The 15,423-nt window shown below is 39.9% G+C and overlaps 1 non-coding gene across 1 annotated transcript; it reads left to right on the top strand.

The window, feature by feature from the left end:
• The first annotated feature begins 5,501 nt into the window (after positions 1-5,501).
• Positions 5,502-5,574, top strand: trnav-uac. The gene has a single exon. It is a non-coding gene; the product is annotated as a tRNA-Val (tRNA).
• The last annotated feature ends 9,849 nt before the right edge of the window (positions 5,575-15,423 follow it).

Here is a 15,423-nt window from a genome sequence, read left to right on the forward strand (position 1 = left end):
AAACAGCTATCCAAATGGTTGTTTTGAGCATTACAGAAAATATTCATTGTCTTTTATCAGTGCCAAACCGCTCATTATAGACCTTTCCAGTTAAAGTGTGAGAATAATGACCTGGGAAATGGGACTGAAAATGTCTTAAAATTTATCCAGAATGGTGCCTTTATTTCTAAGGAAAATATATCAAAAGATGCTTCGCATAAAAGTGTTTTAATAATGCATTACTTTTCTGACAGCCAGTTTTAACCTTTAGGGAAAATGCATACTGAATAAATGTGAGCAATAAGAAAGGGGATAAATAAAACAGCAAGGCTCATGTTCGTTTGCTGTATAAAACTGATCTAGTTAGATAGACCAGACAACAGGGGTAATGACACCGTCCGGAAAATTAGCTGGGCACTTTCCTTATTAACATACATTGTACAGTCTCTATATTTAGATATTCATTACAATATAACTTCCTGTTTAAGTTATTTTATTTTTTCCTAAGCAGCTGTAATTAATTATTTACCATCATATATGAGTGCTTAGATGGCATCTTCAGGGTTCAGCAATCTGAGCAATTCCACCCCAAATCAAGAGGGGGCACTGTTACTAACACCCTCTCATTTTCCACCTGCAATTCAGAAGAATATCAATTGGAAGGATGACCAACATCACTTGACCATGGAAACCCCACCCCTTTTGTGAACCAGTTATAAAGGCCAGACAGCAACAGGAAGTGGATGTTCATTTAGGGCTTGCGACTGCATTGATCTTTTGTTTATTTTGTTTGGAAGAACTGGCTGTTTCACATATGCACATGCTCTTTTCTTTTCCTTAGTTTTCAAGACATCACCATTAAATGGGGTTAACACATGGTACCCCAAACCTTTGTTTTGACTTCTCTTCTCATTTCTTGCAGTACATTATCAATAACAGTTTCAGAAGAGAATGACAACCTTATGGACTAACACCTACCCATCCATTTTCTAATTCCACTTAATCCAGCTGCCCATCTTGTCAACATCAGGTGTTGTCCATGAAACCTTCTCATTTTTTTTTCTGCTCCTACTAAGGAACAGAGTGGAAATCCTGGCACAGCCACCATCTGTGAGTTATTGTATTCTCCCTTTCTCATTTTTTTGTATACGCCAATTCTCCTTCCACATATGTAAGACAAGCATTTTAAGCAGATAGTCTAAACTGTACCATTTATATGAATATGGATTTGTGTGTTGAATGACACCTTATATAAAACCTGAGTTCTTCCTTTCAGCCACTCCCTGCAACTTTGAAACAGAATAAGTGGATCAAGAAATTGAATCAACTGGCTGCATTTATCCCCCTTAATAAAAGGATAGTTCTCTGCCTGTGTAACTGTGTGTCCATCCGGTTGCTGTGTCTCTGATTTATGCTATTTGGTATGGGATTCATAAAAGTGATGGTAAAGATTGCGATGCACCACCTGTTAGAATGACAAATGCAATGCATACCACATTCATTACAAAATATAGTCCAATAGATGGTGCACTACAAACGTTAACACTGAGCGCTACATTGATTACTACTGTATATACTCACGTATAAGTCAGGTCTTGAAACCCGATCAATCATAAAATCAGAACCCGACTTATATGCCTGTTCAAAAATGTGCCACTTAATTTTTTTTTTTTTACATCTTCTTGCTTCCTCCAATCTTGCACCAGTTTCTCAGACACATCGAATTTTGTTGCAGCAGCTCAGTTACCAATTTCTTTCGCCACTTCAATGACTTTTAATTTAAAACCAGCTTCATATTTTCTTCTGATCAAACGCTAATTCGTTGATAAGGGATGCTCTTATGATAAAGGTGTATAAGGGTGTGAGATACAAAAAACACTAAACAGTGCAAACAACGCTTTGGAACAATTCGGGTATTACCGTGTGGTCACGCAGGCACAACACATAGAGAAAAAAGGCAGTGGTTACTCTCTTAAGTGGGCATTAGCATATCATAATCCATCCATCCATTATCCAACCCGCTATATCCTAACTACAGGGTCACGGGGGTCTGCTGGAGCCATTACCAGCCAACACAGGGCACAAAGCAGGAAACAAACCCCAGTCAGGGCGCCAGCCCACCGCAGGGCACACACACACACTAGGGACAATTAAGGATCACCAATGCACCTAACCTGCATGTCTTTGGACTGTGGCAGGAAACCAGAGCACCCAGAGGAAACCCACGCAGACACAGGGAGAACATGCAAACTCCACATAGGACGAACCCAGAAAGTGAACCTGGGTCTCTTAACTGCGAGGCAGCAGCGCTACCCACTGTGCCACCGTGCCATCCCGCATATCATAATCTCTGGGACCAATAACGTGAATTTTCCGCATTCGACTTATACGACCAACATTATAAAATACTGGAAATTATACGGTAAAATCAAGCTCCGACTTATACGCGGGAGAATTTAAACGCAAGTATATACGGTAGTTTGGGAAATAATTGGTTGCCTAAAGACTGATAAAAGCATAAAAAGAAATGTAATGTATCATATTTGCTTTTTATAGACTTTATTAGTTTTCCATTTCAATCTCTTATAAATATAATTAATCTACAGTATTTTAAATAATATGAACTTATTTACCATTTGTATAATTTACACATCCATCCATCCATCCATCTGTCCTCTTCCGCTTATCCGAGGTTGGGTTGCGGGGGCAGCAGCTTGAGCAGAGAGGCCCAGACTTCCCTCGCCCCAGCCACTTTTTCTAGCTCTTCCGGGAGAATCCCAAGGCGTTCCCAGGCCAGCCGGGAGATATAGTCCCTCCAGCGTGTCCTGGGTCTTCCCCGGGGCCTCCTTCCGGTTGGATGTACCGTTTTCCAGGCTGAGGACCATGGTCTCGGATTTGGAGGTGCTGATTCCCATCTCAGCTGCTTCACACTCAGCTGCGAGCTGATTCAGAGAGAGCTGAAGATCACGACCTGATGAAGCAAACAGGACAACATCATCTGCAAAAAGCAGTGACCCAATCCTGAGTCCACCAAACCGGACCCCTTCAACACCCTGGCTGCACCTAGAAATTCTGTCCATAAAAGTTATGAACAGAATCTGTGACAAAGGGCAGCCCTGGCGGAGTCCAACTCTCACTGGAAATGGGCTCGACTTACTGCCGGCAATGTGGAACAAGCTCTGACACCAGTTGTACAGGGAACGAACAGCTCTTATCAGGGGGTCCGGTTCCCCATACTCCCAGAGCACCCCCCCACAGGATTCCCCGAGGGACACGGTCGAACGCCTTTTTCAAGTCCACAAAACACATGTAGACTGGTTGGGCAAACTCCCATGCACCCTCCAGGATTCTGCTAAGGGTGTAGAGCTGGTCCACTGTTCCGCAACCAGGACAAAAACCACACTGTTCCTCCTGAATCCGAGGTTCGACTATCCGATGGACCCTCCTCTCCAGAACCCCCGAATAGACTTTTCCAGGGAGGCTGAGGAGTGTGATCCCTCTGTAGTTGGAACACACCCTCCGGTCCCCCTTTTTAAAGAGGGGGACCCCCACCCCGGTCTGCCAATCCAGAGGCAAAGTCCATGCAATGTTGCAGAGACGTGTCAACCAAGACAGTCCTACAACATCCAGAGCCTTGAGGAACTCCGGGCATATCTCATCCACCCCTGCGGCCCTGCCACCAAGGAGTTTTTTGACCACCTCGGTGACCTCAGTCCCAGAGATGGGAGAGCCCACCTCAGAGTCCCCAGGCTCTGCTTCCTCATTGGAAGGCATGTTAGTGGGATTGAGGAGGTCTTCGAAGTACTCCCCCCACCGACCCACAACGTCCTGAGTCAAGGTCAGCAGCACACCATCCCCACCATATACGGTGTTGACACTGCACTGCTTCCCCCTCCTGAGACGCCGGACGGTGGACCAGAATCTCCTTGAAGCCGTCTGAAAGTCGTTCTCCTTGGCCTCCCCAAACTCCTCCCATGCCTGAGTTTTTGCCTCAGCAACCACCGAAGCTGCATTCCGCTTGGCCTGTCGGTACCTATTAGCTGCCTCCAGAGACCCACAGGACAAAAAGTCCTATAGGACTCCTTCTTCAGCTTGACGGCATCCCTCACCGCTGGTGTCCACCAACAGGTTCAGGGATTGCCGCCACGACAGGCACCGACCACCTTACGGCCACAGCTCCAGTCAGCCGCCTCAACAATAGAGGCACGGAACATGGCCCATTCGGACTCAATGTCCCCCACCTCCCTCGGGACGTGGTTGAAGTTCTGCCAGAGGTGGGAGTTGAAGCTACTTCTGACAGGGGACTCTGCCAGAGGTTCCCAGCAGACCCTCACAACACGTTTGGGTCTACTAGGCCTAACTGGCATCTTCCCCCACCATCGAAGCCAACTCACCACTAGGTGGTGATCAGTTGACAGCTCCACCCCTCTCTTCACCTGAGTGTCCAAGACATGTGGCCGCAAGTCTGATGACACGACCACAAAGTCGATCATCGAACTGAGGCCTAGGGTGTCCTGGTGCCAAGTGCACATATGAACACCCTTATGCTTGAACATGGTGTTCGTTATGGACAATCCGTGGCGAGCACAGAAGTCTAATAACAAAACACCACTCGGGTTCAGATCGGGGGGGCCATTCCTCCCAATCACGTTCTTCCAGGTCTCACTGTCATTGCCCATGTGAGCATTGAAGTCTCCCAGCAGTATGAGGGAGTCCCCAGAAGGTATGCCCTCTAGCACCACCTCCAGTAACTCCAAAAAGGGTGGGTACTCCAAACTGCTGTTTCGCGCATACGCACAAACAACAGTCAGGACCTGTCCCCCCACCCAAAGGCGGAAGGAGGCTACCCTCTCGTCCACCGGGGTAAACCCCAATGTACAGGCTCCAAGTTGGGGGCAATAAGTATGCCCACACCTGCTCGGCGCCTCTCACCGGGGACAACTCCAGAGTGAAAGAGAGTCCAGCCCCTCTCAAGGAGATTGGTTCCAGAGTCAAAGCTGTGCGTTGTGGTGAGCCCGACTATATTTAGCCGGAACTTCTCGACCTTGCGCACTAGCTCAGGCTCCTTCCCCTTCAGAGAGGTGACATTCCACGTCCCAAGAGCCAGCTTCTGTAGCCGAGGATCAGACCGCCAAGGTCACACTGCACCCAACCTCCTTGGCCCCTCCCGTAGGTGGTGAGCCCATGAGAAGGGGGACCCACGTTGCCTCTTTGGGCTGTGCCCGGCCAAACCCCATGGGTGCAGGCCCAGCCACCAGGCACTCGCCATCGAGCCCCATCTCCAGGCCTGGCTCCAGAGGGTGGCCCTGGTGACCCGCGTCCGGGCGAGGGAAAACGCCATCCAAATTTTTTTATTTGTCATAGAATGTCTATTGAACTGCTCTTTGTCTCATCCCTCACCTAGGACCAGTTTGCCTTGGGTGACCCTACCAGGGGCATAAAGCCCCATACAACAGAGCTCCTAGGATCATTGGGACACGCAAACCCCTCCACCACGATAAGGTGGCAGCTCAAGGAGGAGCGGTTCCATAGTGTAGTGGTTATCACGTCTGCTTTACACGCAGAAGGTCCTGGGTTTGATCCCCAGTGGAACCACCTTGCTAATTTACACATATTTTATATATATGTATAGTATAATACAATTTATAACTAAAAATAAGAATGACTACATCAAATATAATGCAGAATTGTACACTTACAGTGGTGCATAGTGCATAGACCATGCACACACATTGTATCCTTCCAGTTATCACACTTTTACTGAACCTCTAGTTACGTTGTGCAGCACTGTTAACACACATCCAGAAACAAACACCCAGAACTCACCCACAAAATACTGTCTTCTTCAAAGCAGATACAAATTTCAAACCATTGTGATGGACATGCCTCTACACAGTATTATAACTTTTCATTTGTCAATCTGCCCATTTTTCTGTTTTCACAACCACAAGGTCATTAAGGTGTACTGTCCTTACAAGGCAGCATATGAGCAGATTAAGAACCATCCCTTAAAATGCGTCAGTAATGCTGAGAAAGATTTTCTCTACAACCAACCTTTTAATTTGTAGCAAATTCCTGATCATATTAGATATTGAAGAGTGACACTGTTAGGCTTAAGCTTTTCCTAATTAGGCTTTTTGCTATTTTATATTTGTAACCAAGTGTGTGGACAGAGAATTAATGATCTTTACCCAAGTCCACATTATTTTTTATGTTTTATTTTGGTAGACAGCAGTAATGAGCAAACCCCACTAAATTCCCTTTGTCTCAAGTTTGGTGAAAACGTGAAAATGTTCTAAAACTAACCGAAGTCAACAAAATGTATTGGTATCAGTGGGGAAGTACAAACTGAACTAGTTTTGAGTGGATTATCATGATGATATTAATGGTCCTTTAAGTGTCTCTAAGGAGTAGAGAAGCATCTGCTAACTATGCTGGACTGACAATTATGGCCACAAACATGACCTGAGCTGTGCAGTAGCAGTACTAATCATTGCACCACTACCTAGAATTAAATATCAAATTAGTAAAATTTCTTGCAGACAATAGAAGACAGGAAGTATGAATTCACTATGGTTTGTCTAGCACGGATTCAATAGCAGGTACTTACCTCTTTTGATCCAAAAAGTACTAAAAAAGGTTTGCTATGTTTTTCCTGATGCGCTTTCATGTTTACTGTCTCTGCTACCAATTATGAAGAACACTAAAGGAAAGAGGATTCTTCACTTCTTCTACACAGCAATAGTAAGAGTAATGAGTAATATTAATATATGGATAGGCTCATATATTACACACAGGTTACATTAAGGTCTTTACAAAAAGACATGACCTTTTAGAGACAAATACACCAACACATTTCCAGTTTCCTTCTGCCTGCATGTTTTGAGTTTAAACGTATTCGCACGTTTTCTGCTCATTTTAGCCCACTACTAGAATCAGCATTACAAGGTGTGGCAGAAAAGTAATGAGACTGGCAACACTGCAAGCGATCTGGCAACGCTGCGCTGTTGTCCTTGATAGAGCACGTGTATCAGTACCCTCCCATAGCTCAGTGCGAGTTTCAACTCCTTCCGTTAACTACGTTGATTTTTGTGACTGCTATTAGCGAAGTTGTGTTTTTGGTTGTGCGTCACGCAAAATGGAACAGCGGAATTTGGAGCAACATTGTGCCATTAAACGGCAAGTGTGATGTTTGAAAAATTAAAACAGGCCTAAGGGGAACATTCTTTATCCCAAGCTCAAGTTTTTCGCTGGCACAAATCATTTTTGGAAGGCAGAAAACATGTTGAAGATGAACACTGTTCAGGGAGGACTTCAACTTCGAAAACCAATGAAAACATCGAACGTGTGAACACTTTTGTGAGAGCAGACCGTCATTTAACATTAAGAATGTTGAGTGAACAATTAAATTTGAACAGATTTACCGTTCATCAAATTTTGACTGAACATTTGCACATGCAAAAGGTCTGTGCCAAAATGGTGCCAAAAAACTGCCCTCTCCATAAAAGAATTTTTGACCTCAAAAGGCATTCCTCTGGTTCCCCAGCCCCCTTATTCACCTGACCTCAGTCCGTGTGACTTTTTCCTTTTTCCTAAACTGAAAAATGTCCTCAAAGGATGTCATTTCGGGACTTTAGAAAACATCCAAAAGAGTGTAACGGACATGCTGAAGACCATACCGGTTGAAGACTTCCAGCACTGCTACCAACAGTGGGAACAACGTCTCCATCGGTGTGTAACTGCCCAAGGGAACTACTTTGAAGGGGATAACATTGATGTTTGAAAAAAATAAAAACTTTGGTAAATAAAAAATCAGTCTCATTACTTTTCTGCCACACCTCGTATATACTTGGAAGGGTGCTCCCTTTCCAACATTGGCTGCTACACCTCTATGATGTAATACTGGCTTTGTAAAACCCCATGGGGCACTGGGAGAAAAAATCTTGTCTATGCCGGCCATGTAGCAAATTTCCTAAAAAATATTTGGTGAACATGGCACATTCACCGAATTTCACTGATCAACACTAGTAGACAATAGTGCCTTTGTCATCTTTTCTGGTTATTTATTAATAATCATTTTTTTCAGAAACATGTCCTGCAGCGGATATTTAAATCAAATTAGGAAAAGCAGAAACTAGTAAAAAAGAATTAAATTGTACAGGGATTTTTTTTTTTTTATAAAAGGCACATATCTGATTAAGGAATTGGTGACAATGAAATCCTCCCATTACTGGAGCATAAGAATTCACCACTGGTTCATAAAAATCACTCAGTCCTAAAGGAGCTATACATTTTTAGTCTCAACTTATTCTAATTTCAAGGGTTCCAGGAAGCCACAACCTATTTCCATTGTTATATTGCAGAAGGGCACAAACTAAATGTAAATGGGATAACAGTCCATTGCAGGGGGCACATTTACTGATACAACCACACACAGGGCTAATTTACAGTCACCTAGAAAACTAATATTCAGGATTTTGGGATGCCTTCTGAATATGTATAATTTGAAGTACTGGTGAAGTTACTGAGTCTAGAAATTAAAATGAAGGCAAAGAGGATGAAGAAAAGAAGAAGAAGACTGTAAAGCAAAACAGTTGTATTTTGTTTTGAAGAGAACATCTGATTGGGATGGAATTTGAGATGAGTGAACAGGAGCTGTGAAAACAGACCAAGAAGCCAAAACTACTGCTACTCCAATTGAAAGGTAGTGTGACCAAATAATGCATGACAGAGGTGACCAAAATCTCCAATTTTTGATATTTGTTTTCAGAGGGACCTATTTATGAGATCCTTTAATCAATGTTATTTTATATGAGATTGTAGCTTGCACCAATAGCATCTTATCAGTTATACTTTTAATTCCTGACATATCCAGCTTTAGATGATCAAAGGATTATAGAGACAAGCTGGTTTATCAAGTCATTAGAGACAGTAGAACTGTCTTCAAAAGTGTTGTTGGAAATTGAAACTCTTACGCTAATTTTGCTATGAAGGGCATTTTTCATGATTGCATTAAAGCATTTCATGCCATTACTTGCCTGTGGGTTATAGATGACTATGTAGATGTTCCTTATGCTCTTCCTCCTTAGAAAAGAATATTAACCACAGTGATGTGACAGGGCAAACCTCAAATTAGAAAACAAGATGCAGACACTAAGCCTTACTTGTTTCACTGTATAAAATTAAAGAATCTATAATCATAAATAAGCAACAAGACTATTTATATGAAAAACAACTTCCACATAATAGACAGTATGGGCTCATGAAAGGAAAGTCTTGCTATGATAACAGGCAACTGAATAGGCAAAAGCAAAGGAAACAATATAATATACTGAAACTTTCAAAAAAATCTTTGATACAGTATTACGCTGAAGATTACCTTTTAATCCAGAAGACTTTTGCCTGAGAGATAACACAAAAGAGGACTTTAGGGTGGTTTATCGGCTAAAGGCAAAGGCTGCATTTAAAAGGGAATGCTCCATATGGGATTGGTAATCAGAGGAGTTCCCTAGCTGTCTGTCCTTGGACCATTAGATGTTCTTATTGATGACAGAGATAGTGATATTGGTATAAAGACATAAGTAATGATAGAGGTAATGAATCTCTAAAATTCACAAGTTGCTCAAATCTGGTATAGTAATAGTGTAATGGTTTCATTCTCATTGCTATGCTGGTGTAAAGCATCTGTCATATAAATTTAGGTGCATTGGTGATTCTAAATTGGCCCCAGTGTGTGTGTGTGTGTGTGTGTGTGTGTGTGTGTGTGTGTGCCCTGCCTGGGGTTTGTTTCCTGCCTTGCGCCCTGTGTTGGCTGGGATTGGCTCCAGCAGGCCCCCGTGACCCTGTAGTTAGGAAATAGCGGGTTGGATAATGGATGGATGTTTCCCAGCCTCGGTCCTGCGGACCCCCCTGTCGCTGCAGGTTTTTGTTCCAGCCAGCTTCTGTTTATAATTGGACTCCTGGGCTAATAAAGTGATGTGTTATTTCCCAAGTTCTGTGTTTTGGGAACAATATAGAAATTAGAAAACTAAGTTTGGTTATATATATATATATATATATATATATATATATATATATATATATATATATATATATGTATATATATATATGTATATATATATATATATATATATATATATATATATATATATATATATATATATATAATATTTCTAAATGTCTTATAAATGTAAAAATCATTCTGCTGTGCATTTCTGAATGTAGAATAAAAGAAAAATACCAGCTAATTAAATGAGATCAGTGTTATCAGGTGTTGTCACTGATTGGCACAAAAACCTGCAGCCACAGGGGTCCACAGGACCGAGTTTGGGAAACACTGATATAAACTATAGGAGATCCTGTATGAGGGGTCCTGGAGGGCCGCAGTGGTTGCAGATTTTCCTTCCAACTCGTTTCCTAATTTGAAGACAGTCCTTGCTTATAATTAAACTTGATATTTAACTATTTGACTTGTTAATTCTTTCACGCATCCAATGGAAATTTTAATTGCAATGTAGAGTTCCTTTCTGTGAGAACATTAATCATGTGAACAATTTAAACTTAACAGTCCTTCCAATTCCCCTCTCATTTAGTTCTAAGAATTTTTTAACACAGATACTTCATGGTGCATATGCACATGTTTAAAAAGAAGAGCTGCTGGTTTATTGGTTAGCTGTATTTCATTATTAACTAACATGTGGTTAAGAAAACAGGGAACAATTAAACCTTAAATGCAGTCACTAAAAATTAAAATAGGCAATTAAGTGTTCTGAATTGTAACATGCAAGATAACTAAAATTGGGCCCAAAAACATATTGCTTTAGTAGTAAATAAATGGGTTCTATTCAAGAAACTACTTGAAGTGAAAACCTGCAGCCACTCTGGACCTCCAGGACTGTAAATAAGAACCCCTAATCTGCAATGTAACTAAGATTTGTCTTTGATAAATGAAAGCACTAGCAAGGCATGGAGTTAAATATCAAGTTACATTATCAGCAATGACTGAGTTCTAGTTGGGAAACTGGCTGAAATGAAAATCTGTAGCCACTACGGCCCTCCGGTACCATGATTGAGGTCCTGTGTCCTTTATATATTTAGTCCATCCCTTTAAACCTGATGTCACATTACATGCCTTCTGTTTATGGGGGTAGGTCAGAGTTGGCAATGGCAGTTTTTGAAAATCCCTGGACATGTCACAGTCACCTATTGAGAGTAGTTGTGCAGCCACAACAATTGAAAAACACAATGGCAATCTTCAAAACCTGGAAGTAAAACATATAGACAAAAAATTAATATATCAGTTAGGCAATACTGGTCTGCAGGAAGCAACCACTGAAAAGGATTTAAGAATCTATATTGACAGAACATTATAATCATCTAGACAATGTCTATAAGCAAATAAAAAAGGAAAATAAAACATTATAAAACTGTTGAAGCTGATGAAAGTTAAAGAAAGTAAAAAACAGAATTCATGAAGTTCCTTTTCACACAAAACTGACAAGTAATGTATTTCAACTGGAAGCTAACTAACAGAATTTGATGGAATACATTTCTTATTTTATTACAAATATCTACAAAGACTTAGGGCTATGGACCCCTAAGGGAGCTTCATGCTATTTCTAGTGACAACCTTAAGCAAACTGCTTGTAATGAGGAGTGCGTAGTGTGGAGCCTGGTTATCTCTTTGAAATGTAAATTGTCTGACATAATGGTTGATGTGTTTTGTAGGACTAACACAACCCAAAGGCTATGCATTCTGTGATGGGCAATTTCTCCTTCAAGGTGGTCAATTGCATGAAATGAATAAGCAGCCCATCTATCAATTCAGCATTGCTGCTGGAAGAGAACAACTCCTATTGCTGGGTGAGAAACAAAGGATAGAGTAGACTATTGAGATTAAAGTGGTCAATGATAGGGGAGTTTGTAAGATGAGCATACATATTACGTCATGATAAGCTGCAGTCCAATTCCGAAGAATTGTTTTCTGTAGCAGTAACCCTATTTTTCTACTCACCGTAATTATGGATGTAAATTCAAAAATCGTTCTTTTTTTTGGCACCTTATGAACAATGTCAATGTCAAACTGAATTCATGTGATGTCCGTAGCAAGAGATAAAATCTCAAACTGTATTTTTGAAGTTCCAAATTGACATTTCACTATTAAGAAGTGTAAGGAAATTGTAAACTTCTCATCTGTGGGCAAAAGGGGTATGCAGTTTCTGACATAATGAATGACTTCTTCCAACTCTGTAGACCTTCTGCTTCTACAAAAGAAGCATTGAGGAGTTAAGTCATTTAACATTACTCACATTTACCACTGTAGTACCATGGGTGTGCAAAGGAAGCTTTCTGGTCACCTATTGTTGAAGAGAGAGAATCTGAATCTTGAAAATTAACACAAGGCAATGAGGTTATGCTTAAATGAAAAATGATTGTACTCAATTCAATCAACAGAGGGTAGGCAAACCTCATCCAGTTTGGTCTAAACATTTAATTAAGCAGCCCAGAATTCACCATATGGTTGACTGTGGTTTTGGTGAGGCACAAGAAAAGAATGTTGAGGAGGGATGAGTGCTGGCAAAGAAGCAGAAGCAGCATTGTGGTGTCTAAATAAGTGACCAAAATTAAGGAATTTTCTATGCTGCTAGCTGTTGTACCAATGAGCAGCACACATGGAAATCTGTCATTTTTTAAAGTTATTTTGTTATACATAAATCATTATATATTTTTTTGGATACATTTTCAAGTGTTGGTAAAAATGAGCTATTGACATGATTGTTATAAATTGAAGTTTACAACACTAGTAAAGAGGTTTTATCTGGTGATGCTTTGTTTCCATCTTTTGCTTTTGGCAAACAAAAAATCAATATTTGACATGATAATTTCAGAGAATTATCTATCTATCTATCTATCTATCTATCTATCTATCTATCTATCTGCATATGCTGAAAATCCAGTCCAACAAATAATTATGGACTATCATGTATCATATTAACATTAGGTGACATCATTTTAAATACAGTCTTTGACATGTTCAAACACAATACTATAAAATAACTTTTTACTGTTATGTCATTCTTGGGTGTCCTCTAAAGCATTAAAAGAACAGATAAGCAGTTACTTTATTCTAAGCTTTTCTGAACTTTGAGGTAAAGTAGTATTACCCAATATCCACAAATACAGAGGTAAAAGATTAGAGAGGCATGACATTTGCTGTATTGACAGATGAAGTGGATACTGTGTGGTCTCACTAATACAGACGCATAAAGAAAGAGCTGCACATTTCTTTCAATTTAGAGGCAACATTTGTGGCTTCACTGCACAGAAGTAAAAAAATTCAGAGTGCTGGATTGGTGCAGCAAAAATATGGAAGACATTTTTTACAAGTGTGATGAATCCAAACCCACAATATAATAAGAGGCAATATGAAAAGGGGTTACTGTATATCATATTTGTAATTGATGCACTTCTTCAGGCATTTCTGAAATACTACATAATCCAAGAGTTATCAGCTCACAAGGGAAGGTTCCTACCCATGTCTGCATGGAATGTTTTACTCTTGCTTACCTCTCACATGCAGGTTAGGTTGACTGTTGATTTCTATCTATCTATCTATCTATCTATCTATCTATCTATCTATCTATCTATCTATCTATCTATCTATCTATCTATCTATCTATCTATCTATCTATCTATCTATCTACAGTATTTATGAAACCTGATATTGCCTGACCCAATAGTACATTTGGATAAGCCCTGAAAATGTGGTTACTTCATCATGTTTTGTGTTAAGTGATTTAAAATGCACATGTCAGAACATTTTCTTAGTTCACTTTTTATCCCCCTCCCAACTTTAAGATAAAAATGGCAAAAATGACATTCCATTTTGAAATATCCTATATGCAGTACTCTTACTAACAAGTACAAATTACAGCACAAAGTGTTTGAAGGGATGCCATTTGGATATTTGGCGTCTGGCAAGTGCTACTTCACAGCCCATCCTGAAAACAACACCAGTCTCCAAAATAGTCATGTTTCTGATTTGTGGAGATATCATCTCAGCATGCAGAGACTTCACGGGATGCCTGTCTTTCTGCCCGCATGCTTAATGCATACCATGTTTAGAATTAAGTAAATAACAAAAACAAGACTAAACTTGGAAACAGTGTTTTGTAGGATCCAAGTGTAAAATATCCATCATACTTTCTGCACATTCCTAATTTAACTTAAAGAAGAGTCTGGCTTTTACAATATTATATCATTAAAAAAAATCTTATTATATTTCCATGCCCTTTATAAAAGAGTATAGCTGTCCTTCATCTGTTAAAATGCTGCACAGTATACTGATTACAGGGAATTTCCAATGAACAAGAGAAAGGGGCACAGTCTATTGGTTTAGCACTATAACAATCATACTAAAGGCAGAGATTTGATTTCTTATAGAAATTAAATCTACACCGAAGATGACAGCTGTTTAAAGTTTGTAAAAAATGGCATCTACTTTTCTTTTTTTTATCACCAATGATTCTAAAAAATCTTGGGAAAATATGTTAAAATTCAGTTTTTTATGCTATACAATTCAATAATGTACAATACTATAATACCTACCATTCATTTTCTTTTCTGGTTTTCCCCAAGAGGTCTCCATGGCAGTCAAGGTAAATTGAAGAGCCATGGATGACACACTATTCTTAAGCAGAATTAATCCAATAAAATAATTTTATTCTGATTTAATAATGCAATACATGCATGTTTGTGTTTAAAATGTGAATTGTTCAATTCCCTTTTTGTTACTTCACGCCCCCCTAGGGAGGCCGCCCCACAGATTGAGAACAACTGGCCTATATAGTCGGGTGTTAACTTTTTGTGTGGGAATTGAAAACAGTGGAAAGTAGTCATATGAAGTTTTATATTATGTAATATTGCAGAATCAGAAAGAAAGCTCCCCAGACTGTCAATTGGGTCTATGAGGAGTTAATTTATTGCACATAGGCTATTCTTCTAACCTTGTTTTATAGTTTTATGGCATGCAATGAGATGTAAACTTTTTATCCCTTTTTTATTTGTACTATTTTAAACTTCAAGAAGAAATCAGATTGTTAGAGTTGTAGAAAATGAAACTACTGTTAATTAAATACAATAAAATTTCAAGATCAAATTTAACTAACAAAAGGGTTCTCTTTTTTAACAGCTCCAAATCCTCAGATTTCAATGTACAGCATGCAGGATTTGTTATATAAAATTGCAAATAGGCATAAAGGATATTTTGATATGATGAGATTGCTGACCTTAATGCATGAGGAATGACATTTTTCACTACCTTCTTCTCCCTCACCTGCAGACCAGAAGAAGATCCCTGAGACAAACGCTAACATGACTTCCAGTATGACTCCATAGGTCCCACTTTTTTTAACCTATGGAATTATTTAAGAAGCAATGACACAG

Source organism: Polypterus senegalus, chromosome 1 (genome assembly GCF_016835505.1).
Source record: "Polypterus senegalus isolate Bchr_013 chromosome 1, ASM1683550v1, whole genome shotgun sequence".
Lineage (NCBI taxonomy): Eukaryota > Metazoa > Chordata > Cladistia > Polypteriformes > Polypteridae > Polypterus > Polypterus senegalus.